The following is a 13,945-nucleotide window of genomic DNA, read 5'->3' on the forward strand; positions in this document are numbered from 1 at the left end:
CGCATGTGCACTTTTACTAGTCTTAAATAATCAGGGCCTTAGTTTACAAGTGTTGAGATTAGGGGTGCGACTTGAGTTGATTTTAGGAAGTTGGGGTTGAGTTTTTACCATAAATCTGGGTTGGATTCGAGTTGATTCTAGTTCATTTTTTAGCAAAAGCTCAATCCAACCCGTTCCAAGTTGCACTTCAAAGTTGAGAGTGGGGTAGAGAGAGAATTGGAGGAAATGAGTGAGGAGATGGTGTGGAGTGGCAGAAAAATAAGACGGAAAACTAAAACTCTATTTTGAGTGAAATTTTCTCTTTTTTCTCCTTTTCAGCGACTTCTCACCAACTCCTCGCTCATGACCTCTCTCTCTCTCTCGGTTTCAAATGCTCGACATTCATTGGAATTTAATTACAAAAGCTCAACCCACCTGTTCGAAGTTGCACCTCTAAGTTGAGAGTGGGAGAGGGAGAAGATTGGGAGGAAATAAGTGAGGGGATGGCGCGAAGTGGCAGAAAACAAGGAGAACAAAAACTCTATTTTTAGTGGAGTTTTTTTCCCTTTTCAGCCACTTCTCACCTACTCCTTGCTCATGACCCCTTTCCCTCTCTCTCTCTCTCTCTCTCTCTCTCTCTCTCTCTCTATTTGGTTGCACAAACGCTCGACAGTCATTGGAATTTCGAATTTCAAATGCCATTCCAATGAATGCTGATTCCTTGTTTGGTTGCCAATATTGTAATGAAATTCCACTTGACTACCAAACATGTTTGAGACATCATCATTGATTTTTTCTCATTTGGCACCCATGTGGCACTAATGTTCCACATGGTCATCTTCCAACCAAATTCTACCAAAATGGTATAACTTTTGTGGAAGAATAGTGAAAAAGGTCATCTTTCTCTCTCTCTCTCTCTCTCTCTCTCTCTCTCTTCCCTCTCCATATTGGTAATGACACCCTACTTTTCCACTACTCTCCGAGAGGACTGCCGCGCAACCAAACACCACTTACCACTCCACTATTCTTCTAGTCAAAACAAATACTTGTCTCCTCTCTTTTAACTTCTTATTCCATTACTCTCCAAACCACCCCCGAGCAACCAAACTGTTATATATTTTTCCTCTCCCGTCACTTGATAAACTAATATTCCATGACACAGACTCGTAGGTTCTTTTGAAATGAGCACTTTTTGGCAGGAGTGACATAATCGGATACATTGATACTACTGCCTTGAATGGTTATCCCTTAAGCCTTACTTAGGGTCTATTTGGCTGCCACATGCTTGGCATCCTCAAGTATGTCGTAAATAGAAAAATACTTTTTTGGTAAATTTTATCGTGTTTGGTAAACAATTTAGCATCACAATCCCTAGAGACTACTGACAAGATTCAAAGGTAAAAATTGCTTGTCTGGTGATGTGCCACCCATGTTCTCTACTTATACCTTCCATGCCATCCTCCTCAAAAAAGGAAGAATCTGTCAAGTAGAATTTTACTTTTTCTCTTTCTTCCCTCTCTCTCTTCTCTTTTTATATATTAGTAATGACATCCCCTCCCATTACTTTTACGAGATCGGCAACCAAACACTACTTATCACTATTCTACTAGGTAAATCCTAGGTAGATCAAACATTACAAATGTCTGTCTCCTCCCTATTGACAACTTATACCACAATATTCAAGGTACCTATATGCATCCAAACATAGATTATTGACAACTTATACCACAATATTCAAGGTACCTATATGCATCCAAACATAGATTCTGCCAATAAAAGTAAAAAGGGAAATGTTAAAAGCACAGCCATGTTTTGTTATTTGCCCTAACACAACTTATGTTTTATTATTTAAAGAGCTGCCAGAGAGTTATAACAATTCCCAAAAGGGTCCCAAAAAACAATGACAAGCAAATTAAAAAAGAAAAGACGTGGTGCATCTGTGCAATTATTAAAACATGGTTATGCTGATATCATTTCCCTAGATAAAGCCATTGATTTTTGTAGGAATTTTCTTTCAGCACGGGACCTAGATGTTCTAAAAGATCAACAGTCTATGTTGCTCATGTATATTGACATGTTATAAGATGTGCAGCCATGTATAAACACGTATTTTTCAAAAAATGCGGTATGGCCCACATCATAGGATGATCCAAACCGTCTATTTGTTGGATCACAACGTAATTAGGTTGTGCCCCAAAAATCATTTCCATAGGATGGTCCTAACCGTACGATCAATAGAAGTTTCCATAATGCAGTCCCTCTAGTTGAATTGAGTGAGCTATGGTCGTTTAATCAGAGATAGGTCTGAAATCAGCACGACAAAAGCACGCTAGTCTCACTGTTTTGCTCTTAACTCTCAAAATACTTGGAATTTTTTCATTTCCGTTCTTTCGTCGTAAAGTAGACTTCTACAGCTTCGAGTGGGCGCAAATTTCACTGAATTTTAAGTTGAGTGAGAGAGAGGGGAAGAGAGAGCTGAAGAAAAAACAAAGAGATGGATGGCTTCCCTTCCTTCGTTCTGGGTAGCATTCCCATCCATCGAGCTTTCCTCTCTTAGCTTCTTGTAGAACATAGATTCTTTATTATCGGGTATTCATATCCCACTCCATGAACATAAACTCAATCTGGAAGTCTCGCTTGAACGAGGGCGGCCCTCCGTCCCACCACCTCATATGGGACAACTTTATGAAAGAGAAGCGCGACATGAGTTGCTTCACCTTAAAAAAAAAAAAGAAGGCAGCAGCTCGGGCGTTCGAACTTCGTAGATTCCTGTGAGTACCACCAAAAATTGGCAAGCGGCGAGGAAAGGACCATTTCTGTGACTGGGTGGGGAAATCAGGAGGATAATAAAGATCAGATCTCAGGTGCGTGCTACATGAGTGACATCCCCACCTCCTCTCCAAGAAAGAGGAAGAGGTTCGGGCTTCTCAGTTGAGTCCTTTCCTTTGGCGCGGGGCTTGGTTAGCTTGTTGTAGTCGGTCCTAAAGGGAGAACCTTGCTGCTTACTTGCTATATCCCCGCGTCCTTGCACGGCTCATTCTTCGAGCTCAGCTTCTCCCTTCCCCCTCTCCCCAGGGCCCTCTTCAGCAAAAGTAAGTTCTCGAAATGGGGTTTGGCCCACGGGAGAAAAAGGGGCGAATATAATTAAACAAAAAACATTTCCCTTCCTAGCACTAAAGTGGAGCTCATATATGGAAATAATTAATTACCTGTAAACCCACCATGAATGGTCGTTTATTTCTTCCCTTTTTTTGTGACACATGCAAGAGCAAATGAATGCACGCATCTCTATCTCAGTGTCTTTTCATACCCATTTTAATACAATGGAAAAGGACAATACAGTTACGTAGGGGCTCTTCTCTCAAGATAAAGAAGGCTGTCATTTTCTGAAGGGATATGTTATCAGCACTACTGTATTTCGATGAGGGCACTCCCACTTTATTAAAAGTATGGTACGGCCCGCACCATAGGATGATCCAAACCATCCATTAGATGGGCCACAACCTAAATAGGTTGCCCAAAAATCATTTCCATGGGTAGATCCTAACCCTCCGATCTATGAAAAAATATGCTAGACATGCCCAATTCGGTGAAATTTTTTGAATTAGATCGTGCTACTTTGAAATCCGATGGTGTTTTTCGTAGAAATCCATGGGGACAGTTTACTTTTGGACATGCTACGTTTCAACATGGTACTCTTTCTGCCACTACGTTAGTACGGATATGGTTTAAAAATGAATAGAATAGTTGGCAATTTATATGATATAGAACACTTACATCAATAAAATGATTTGAACCATTTATTGAAAGATATTTTAGAGGCTTATAAAGGGCCATTTACAGGCCCGGGTAAAAAAGGCCTCTATGAGATCCTAACAACGTCATGGCATGCTCAATTATCTTTTAACCTAGCTATGTTAGGTTCTTTAACCATTGTTGTAGCTCACCATATGTATTCCATGCCCCCTTATCCATACCTAGCTATTGACTATGGTACACAACTTTCGTTGGTCAACGGAAAGGTCGAAAGTTCAGTGATCTAAGGGACATAGGTCAAGAAAAGCTCTCACCAACGATAGATAGGAACCGAACTGTTCTGCGAGGAGCAAGACAGTCTTTCAGGCAACCGATTGGATTTACCTAATGATGGCGCGCTCACCACATGCATCTTTAGCATAAATTGATCTGGGAAGACCGCACTCCTCTTAAGGACCTCGTCTCACTTGAGAAAAGAACACGTGCAAACAATCATATTGGGATCGTTACATTCATTCAGGGATTGACCCTTCACTTCACTTCACTTTAATAAATGAAAGAGATTCAAATTCCAAGTTTTAAATGAAATGAGAGGATTGGAATCATTAGTATAATAGATAATATGGTAGAAAGGTTCATATAGTTCTTTCTAGCACACTATCTATTATTATTATTGTATTGTATTAAGTTCCTGATAGTCATTTCTTTAATCAGTGGATAGGAGCATACTCTGGATCGGAATCATGGGGAAGTACTGCTTGATCATTTCTACCAACTTAAAGCCCTCATTATGATTTCTTTTATGCGATTATTCAATAAAGCCCCCAAACTAAGCCCAAAGGTTCTCTGAGTAAGAACCATTTGATCATCACTTATTAAATGAATGGATGTAATGACTCAAAATCCAGAGAAACATTAGTCCTTCGGTCAACATGGCATGACTCGCTCTCGCTCCTTCCTTCCTACATGACAAGCAAGCTAAGCTAAGGTAGGTTACTTATGAAGTGTAAGCGAGCGAGGGTTCACTTGCTCGTTACCAAGTGTACGCAGTAACTTACTTAGCTTGCCAATTAAAAAGGAAGGCTAGCTGTTGAAAGGGCAGACCAAGCAAACGGAAAGAGAGGAAATGAAATAGACCGGGACTAGGCACACTAGGCTTACGGAGGAGCAAACTACTACGCAATCAAGTAAAGAGGTGGAGCAAACAGAATATGTTAGTATTTTTAAATCAAAATTCGAGTTGAAAAGTCAAAGATACTTTTCCTTTGTATTTAAAATTTAGAGGGAAGATTCAAATTAAAGTTTTCCCTCTCTTATTTGGAAGGCAAAAGTCCTTTGCTTGAATGGGGACTTGAACCCAAGACCTTGATGTGTGTGTGAATATTGTGCTCTCTAAACCAAGGCAAAATAAATAGTCCCACATGGGAGCTTGAGAGAAATTTTCTCATCCATATAAGATGGAGAGTTGGAGAAAGGCTTGAGCCTTCAAGGGGCTTTAGAATTTGTTGGATCTTGGGCTTTTAGAAGTGCACAAGCCCATGTGTAAAAAACACACACACGCGCGCGCGCCTCGCCGGGCCGTGGCCCGTGGTCCGGGTTTGGGTTTGGGTTTAAATGAAAATGTTACGGTCACAAAAATGACTGTTGGGAGAAAAAACGTTACTGGCCTTTAAGGGTGTGTTTTAATGGTGGCTCTCCCCAACAGACACTTTCAGGTCTATAAAAGGGGACGAGACGGATTGTTTTATACACAGAAAATTACACATACGTTTTTGCACTCAAGGCTTTTTGTTCTGTTCTCCTCCTTCCTTCCATTCTTTCTGAGCACAGTTTCGTTGGTGATTCTGGGTGGACCAGTCAGCGAGTGCACGTGGACTGGGGCCAATTTCGGCTGTTTTATCTTGGAGCGTCAATTCGCAAATCCCGGTTGCATTGGTAGGGGGCGGATACGATTCTTAAGGAGAGTGACCAGTGGCACGACTCAGCCTTATTCTTTTCAATCCGATTTCCAAAGGGTTTTCAACCAAACAGATAAGTTCTATTTTATTTTTGATTTCCAAACAGAAAGAGTTTTTCATTTCAAGTTGCAGATTTTTGGTTCGAATAAACCATAGATCAGATCCATAATCTAAAATCCAACAGAATAGCAAACGGGGGAACTCAACGAAAGCCGTATCGCGCGTAGGCTGATAAGCCGTATCTTGTTTAACATACCACTGATTGATATCCTGCACCTGGTAAACTCAGTAAAGTAGCTTCCTTTCCTCCACCAAGTGAAGAAACTGCTGAATGGGATAATGCAGATTATATCTGCAAAAATCATTTGTTGAATGGTTTGTCAAATGAACTTTATAATATCTATTATTCCTATGAGCATGCTGCTGATCTTTGGAATGCCATAGTAACTAAATATGAATTAGAGGATGCTGGAAATAGGAAATATGTGATAGGAAATTTTTTAGACTTTACTATGGAAGATGTGAAACCTATTTCTGCCCAAATAGATGAGTATCAGTTTATTATTGGTGAATTAGCTAAGGAAGGTATGAAATTACCTGATACATTCGTGGCTGGTTCTCTCATTGAGAAATTGCCTTTGTCTTGGAAAGATTTTAAAATCGGAATGAAACACAAGACAAAAGAATGGACCTTAGACCAAGTGGTTGTTTGGGTTAAAATTGAAGAGAAAAACAGACTTAAGGATAAGCAACTAAAGGCCAAAGAGTACACTTCTAAGGCAAACATTGTTGAAACCAAGAATGATGGATCTAAGAATCTAAAACCGAAGAAGGATAAGAACTTCAAGAAATCTGGACCTAAGAAGAAAGGAGTCTGTTTTGAATGTGGGAAACCCGGACACTAGAAGAAGGATTGTCGACACCGAAAGACTGGTTCATCCAGTGCTAAGGTTAATCTAACCGAGGCAGATATGATTGTAGCAGTTGTGACTGAGGTGAACTTGGTGGAAAATGCAAAAGAGTGGGTGCTGGATACAGGTGCTACTAAGCACATATGTGGAGACCGAAGTTCCTTCTACAACTTCACTACAGTTGATGGAGGAGATCAGGTCTATATGGGCAACTCACAGACCTCGAAAGTCATGAGCAAAGGCAAGGTCCTTCTGAAGTTAACTTCAGGAAAGATACTTGCATTGCAAGAAGTGCTATATGTGCCGGATATACGGCGGAACCTGATGTCTGGCGCGCTCCTCAACAAAAATGGACTGAAGCTCACTTTTGAAGCAGACAAGGCGATCCTTAGTAAAAGTAATGTATTTGTAGGAAAGGGCTATAATGCCAATGGTTTGTTTGTACTGAATGTACTTGAAATTATGAATGAAAAACCATCTTCTTCTGCTTACATAGTTGAATCTTTTGATATATGGCATGGTAGACTAGGTCATAGAAGTGCACCTTATATTAAAAGACTTTGCAACTTAGGTTTAATAAATAAAAAGATTGAACCTAGTAAAGAAAAATGTGAAATTTGTGTTGAAGCAAAATTCACTAAGAAATCTCACTTTAGTGTTGAAAGAAAAACTGAATTATTAGTGCTAATTCATAGTGATCTAGCTGATTTTAGAAATCTTGAATCTAGAGGAGGTAAAAGGTACTATGTAACCTTTATAGATGACTACTCTAGATACACTAAAGTATACCTTCTTAGATCTAAAAATGAGGCTGAAGAAGCCTTTATCAAATATAAAAATGAAGTGCAAAATCAGTTAGATAAAAGAATTAAAAGACTTAGAACAGATAGAAGAACAGAATACTCTATAACTAAGTTCTGTGATGATAATGATATTATCCATGAAACCACAGCCCCATACCAACCTGAATCAAATGGTATAGCAGAACGGATAAACAGAACCTTAAAGGATATGTTCAATGCTATGTTAATAAGTTCTGGTTTACCCTTAAACTTGTGGGGGGAAGCACTTCTGTCGGCATGTTATATATATAACAGGATACCTCCAAAGAAGAAGGGTCAAATACCATATGATTTATGGCATAACAAGATGCCTTGTTTATCTCACTTAAGAGTTTGGGGTTGCTTGGCTAAGGTTGGAATACCTGAACCTAAGAAAAGAAAACTAGGACCTAAAACTTGTGACTGTGTATTCATAGGATATGCTAAAAATAGTACTGCCTATAGATTTCTGGTTTTAAAATCAGTTGAAAATATCCTAGAATATAACACTATAATTGAATCTAGGGATGTTGAGTTCTTTGAACATCACTTCCCTATGAAGAAAGAAATTCCTAAAGAACCTAGTAATGTTTCAAGAAATCAAACTGAAACTGAAAAGGAATTGGACCCTGAGTTTCAAGAACTCAGAAGAAGTAAAAGACAAAGGAAAGAAACAAATCTAGGAGATGGAATGTTCACCTATCTAATAGATAAAGATCCTGTAACTTATACTGAAGCTGTAACTTCTCCAGATGCTGTATTTTGGAAAGAAGCTATAAAAAGTGAACTAGACTCCATAATAAAAAATCACACTTGGGAACTAGTGGACCTTCCTCCTGGAACTAAAGCACTAGATAGCAAGTGGATATTTAAAAAGAAGCTAAGACCTGATGGGACAATTGATAAGTTTAAAGCAAGGCTAGTAGCTAAAGGCTTTAGACAGAAGAAGGATATAGACTACTTTGATACTTATTTTCCTGTTGCAAGGTTGTCCACCATTAGGATATTATTAGCTATAGCTTCTATTCATAAATTGGTAATACATCAAATGGATGTAAAAACAGCTTTCTTAAATGGAGATTTAGATGAAGAAATCTACATTAAACAACATGAAGGATTTATTGTAACTGGACATGAAAACAAAGTTTGTAAATTAATTAAGTCACTGTATGGTTTAAAACAAGCACCTGAACAGTGGAATGACAAATTTGATAGTGTCTTAATTACAAATGGCTATAAGATAAATGAATCTGATAAATGTGTTTATAGTAAGTTTAATGGTGATGAAGGTGTAATTTTGTGTGTATATGTAGATGATATACTGATTATGGGTACTAGTTTGGACATAGTTAAATCTACTAAGAGATTTTTAATGTCAAACTTTGAAACCAAAGATATGGGTGAAGCTGATATAATTCTAGGAATGAAAATCATTAAAAAATAAAATGAAATAATATTGTCTCAGTCTCACTATGTGGAAAACATTCTTAGGAAGTTTGGACAATATGATAGTTCATTTGCAAAGACACCTTTAGATTGTCAGGTTCACCTAAAGAAAAATAAAGGTGAGTTGGTATCCCAAAAGGAATACTCAAGTATTATAGGTTCAGTGTCATATTTAATGAACTGTACTAGACCTGACATTGTACTAGCAGTTGGAAAACTCAGTCAACACACACATAGACCAGGACATGAACACTGGCGGGCTTTGACTAGGTTGTTGAGGTACTTAAAAGGTACAATGAACTTTGGACTGCATTTTAGGGGGTTTCCTGCTGTCTTAGAAAGCTATAGTGATGCGAATTGGATCTCTGATTCAAGAGATTCAGTGTCTACCAGTGGATATGTATTCACCCTTGGTGGTGGTGCGATTTCTTGGAAATTGGTTAAATAAACATGTAGTACAAGTTCCACTATGGAAGCAGAATTTATAGCCTTAGCCCTAGCAGGAGCTGAAGCCGAATGGCTCAGGAATTTTATGGCAGATGTGCCTTTATGGCCATGGCCAGTTCCCTCGGTGTTTCTACACTGTGACTGCCAAGCTGCTTTAGCCAAGGCAAAAAATAAGACCTATAATGGCAAAAGAAGGCATATTCGCCTGATAAAGCAATACTTGAGTGAGGGAACAATAGCACTCGACTTTGTAAGGTCGGAGAGGAATCTGGCAGATCCTCTGACAAAGCCACAGATAAACAAGGTGGTTTATGAGGCATCGCAAGGAATGGGATTAAAGCTCGTGGCATGAATAATTAGTGATGGACACCCAACCAATGTGAAAGGAGATCCCTGGAATTTGGTTCAATGCGTACTAACAAGTCACCGGATGGTTTGTTAACACTATCACCCCCTACTCCTAGGTGCAAAATGTTGGAAGATAGTGTTCACTGCAAATGAGAAAGGATGAGTTATAGGCTCTTAATCAGTTCATAACCTATATTGGGTGGTATGTTACTTGCAGTGCATACTTGATGACTGACTTAAGTGAATGTGGAAGTAAGGCCGCCTCCTATGAGAATTTAACGAGTAATTCTCTAGAACATTAATGAGAACCAAGAGGGGAACAAGGCCAAAATGTTCCAAAACTGTGATTGAATCACCAAGGAATCGATGGTAGGGTGTGGGTGACAGGTTAGTCGGTTACACCTACGAGGAAAGGTTGAAGGAGTCTAACTTTACCCGTACTCGATAACGTAATCTGTTTATCCTAAATATCGGTTGAAGTCCAAAAGACACCGGTATGAATCCGCTCTATTATTCTAATGTGCTCAGATACTTCCGTTTTCAAAACTGTAACTGTATTTTGAATCTTGTGGGGGATTGTTAGTATTTTTATATCAAAATTAGAGTTGAAAAGTCAAAGATACTTTTCCTTTGTATTTAAAATTTAGAGGGAAGATTCAAATTAAAGTTTTGCCTCTCTTATTTGGAAGGCAAAAGTCCTTTGCTTGAATGGGGACTTGAACCCAAGACCTTGATGTGTGTGTGAACATTGTGCTCTCTAAACCAAGGCAAAATAAATAGTCCCACATGGGAGCTTGAGAGAAATTTTCTCATCCATATAAGATGGAGAGTTAGAGAAAGGCTTGAGCCTTCAAGGAGCTTTAGAATTTGTTGGGTCTTGGGCTTTTAGAAGTGCACAAGCCCATGTGTAAAAAACACACACGCGCGCGCGCGCCTCGCCTCGCCGGGCCGGGCCGCGGCCGTGACCCGTGGTCCGAGGTCCGGGTTTGGGTTTGGGTTTAAATGAAAAGGTTATTTTTATTGGAAAAAACCGTTTTAATTTTTACCCTTTGGTTTTGATATGGACACACTACCTTAATTGCAAAGAATCGTTTAGAATCTCAACGATCACAAAAATGACTGTTGGGAGAAAAAAGGTTACTGGCCTTTAAGGGTGTGTTTTAATGGTGGCTCTCCCCAACAGACACTTTCAGGTCTATAAAAGGGGACGAGACAGATTGTTTTACACACAAAAAATTACACATACGTTTTTGCACTCAAGGCTTTCTGTTCTGTTCTCCTCCTTCCTTCCATTCTTTCTGAGCACAGTTCCGTTGGTGATTCTGGGTGGACCAGTCAGCGAGTGCACGTGGACTGGGGCCAATTTCGGCTGTTTTATCTTGGAGCGTCAATTCGCAAATCCCGGTTGCACCGGTAGGGGGCGGATACGATTCTTAAGGAGAGTGACCAGTGGCACGACTCAGCCTTATTCTTTTCAATCCGATTTCCAAAGGGTTTTCAACGAAACAGATAAGTTCTATTTTATTTCTGATTTCCAAACAGAAAGAGTTTTTCATTTCAAGTTGCAGATTTTTTGGGTTCGAATAAACCATAGATCAGATCCATAATCTAAAATCCAACAGAATAGCAAACGGGGGAACTCAATGAAATCCGTATCGCGCGTAGGCTGATAAGCCGTATCTTGCTTAACATACTACTGATTGATATCTTGCACCTGGTAAACTCGGTAAAGTAGCTTCCTTTCCTGCACCTTCGGCTAAATGAGCTCCAGTTGCTTCCTCTCTTGAATCTACTCTTTCAGATCCTGAGTGCCTATAAAACTCATTCTGAAAAATACGGGTCTACATGGCCACACACCATATAAAATCTAGAATGGAATGAAATCTAAAAACTTCCAAGCTTCAATAAACCCTATAAAGGCAAAATTTTAGTTATTTTATTGGAAAAGAAAAGGGAAAGGGAGAAGCAACACCCCAATCTACCAATCTCCATCCTACATGCCACCTTCTTCGTGGTTGAGACTTTCCATCAAGTGGGGCCCGGTTCTGATACCCCACCACTAGATGACACATTTTGTAGTAGGGGTGCAACTTGGCCGGGTTGGGTTGGGTTGAGGCCAAACCTAACACAAAGGCAGCATTACCTCAACCCTAACCCCACCCGACCCATGCCTCAAGTTGAGGAGAGTCAACCCTATCCCAACCCCCCTCTAAATCTCTCAATCCTAACCCAACCATTCTAACCCAATGTTCCTAACTGGGTCAGGTTGGGTATTGGTTGTCTCAAGGCAAAATCATGAAAAAAATAGACGACAATATTTTTCACCCCTTGTAGGATAATGCGCCCCTTTTTGTTAGAAACGGTGTATAGATCTGTAATTTTGGGATTTGAAATATACTTGATAATAGATATGTCCTAGAAGATGAAACCGAAACCAACAGAACAACGATCCAGCAAGTATTAATCTGTAAATAAAATCAACAGAGAAAGAGATGACTTATTGAGTAGAGGCGCGAAATAAATTACCGTCCTTAAAGCAAATCTCGCTCCCACTATGACGAATCAACGGTACGGATGAGCTTCACGACGTATGCCTCTAGGGTACATCAACTCTCGCTCCAGGGGTGTGAACTCACGCAGCCCGGACTCCTTGCGAACTTGCTTATATGTGCCAAAGAGCCTTGATCAGAAAAAGGATTGGGGGAAAACGGGAAATAACAGAAGAGCAAGGAAGAAAAAAAACCAGAGAAAGAGAGCTTTCCTTTTGGATCCCTCTTGCCTAATCTCAAAACCGATTAAATAGAAAACAAAGAGAGAAGGCTAAACGTCACACCCATTATGGCGTAAAAGATGTTTCCCAAACGGCCGCTAAACCACGTTTATGCCGTATCTTAAACGGTAACAAATAAAGTTAACGTTAATAAATTAAAAGATTTGCTAAAAGGAAAATAAAAAATAAAGGAATACTTGGGCCCACACGCGCGCAGCTGCACCGGGCCGGGCGTGCGCTTGTGTTGTATGTCCAAAAGCCCATCGAGCCTAACAGGTGGACCGTGCGAGTATTACCCCCTTTCTTCTCTTCTCATTCACAAGACAAGAAGAAGAGGATCTATATATATGCCCATTCACCTCCACTCACACTTTCCACGTGGGACTAAAGGTTTTTCACTTTACTTTAGAAATTGGGAGAGAACTTCAAATTGTAGCTATATAGACCGCTAAAGTAAAAAGGTACAAAAGGTGGTTTACAAAGAGACAAAACCATAAGAAGACAAAAGGTTCCATTACAAAGAGAAAAGTACGGAATGCGGAATGCGGGTTGATGTTTAGAGGAATTTGGATTGTGGGCACCTTTTAAAACAAGAACACAACGCGGGCTAATCTTCAAAATCGGGTGGTCAAAAGACCCTGATACCTTCTGACATGCACAAAGTCATCCTTTTTCAGTACTGCCTATTAAATTGGCGCGCTTCACGAGGCTTCTTTTGGTTCGTTTGAATGTGTATTTGAACCGAAAGAACCTTGGGTTCTTTTTTATCTTGGCCGTTGAAAATAACTAGAGACGGATGGATGCTTGACACATGTTGAAAAACTTTTTGGAACGCTGACAACCCAAAGTCAATCATAATCTTTTCTCACTTCTCTTTTGGCTTAGAACAATAACGTTATTGAATACGTCTCTTTTGGCTTTGAGTTCGTTTCTATCTTTTCACTTCTCTTTTGGTCCTTACTTCTCTTTTGGCTTATAACGTTATTGAATACGCCTCTTTTGGCTTAGAACGACGACTTTATTGAATATTTTATTATTTCTCATGTCTCTTTTGGCTGAGAATGCTGCCGGATTCAGGAGGTACGCCACCGGAATATTAAGGGGTACGCCGACGGAAATAGGGTGTACGCCGGCGAAAATAATGGGTACGCCGGTGGAAATAAAGGAGTACGCGGGCGGAAAGCGTAAATAATGGGGTAAGCCGGCGTAACTAATGAGGAGCAAAAGAGAAGGGAAAAGATTCTAAGCCAAAAGAGATGTATTCAATAACGTTACCGTTCTAAGCCAAAAGATAAGTGAGAAAAGATGGCGCTGCTCACTAAAGTATTCAATAACGTTAGCGTTCCAAACAGTTTAAGTTTTTCAACACGTTTCAAGCATCCATTCATCTCTAGTTATTTCCGAAGGCCAAGATAGAAACGAACCCAAGGTTCTTTCAGTTCAAATACCTATTCAAACGAACCAAAAGAATCCTCATGAAGTGTGCCAACTTAATAGGTTTTGATGACG

This window comes from Tasmannia lanceolata, unplaced genomic scaffold (genome assembly GCF_043159265.1).
Source record: "Tasmannia lanceolata isolate RefF3 unplaced genomic scaffold, GAP_Taslan_0.1 ptg000044l, whole genome shotgun sequence".
Taxonomy (NCBI): Eukaryota; Viridiplantae; Streptophyta; class Magnoliopsida; order Canellales; family Winteraceae; genus Tasmannia; species Tasmannia lanceolata.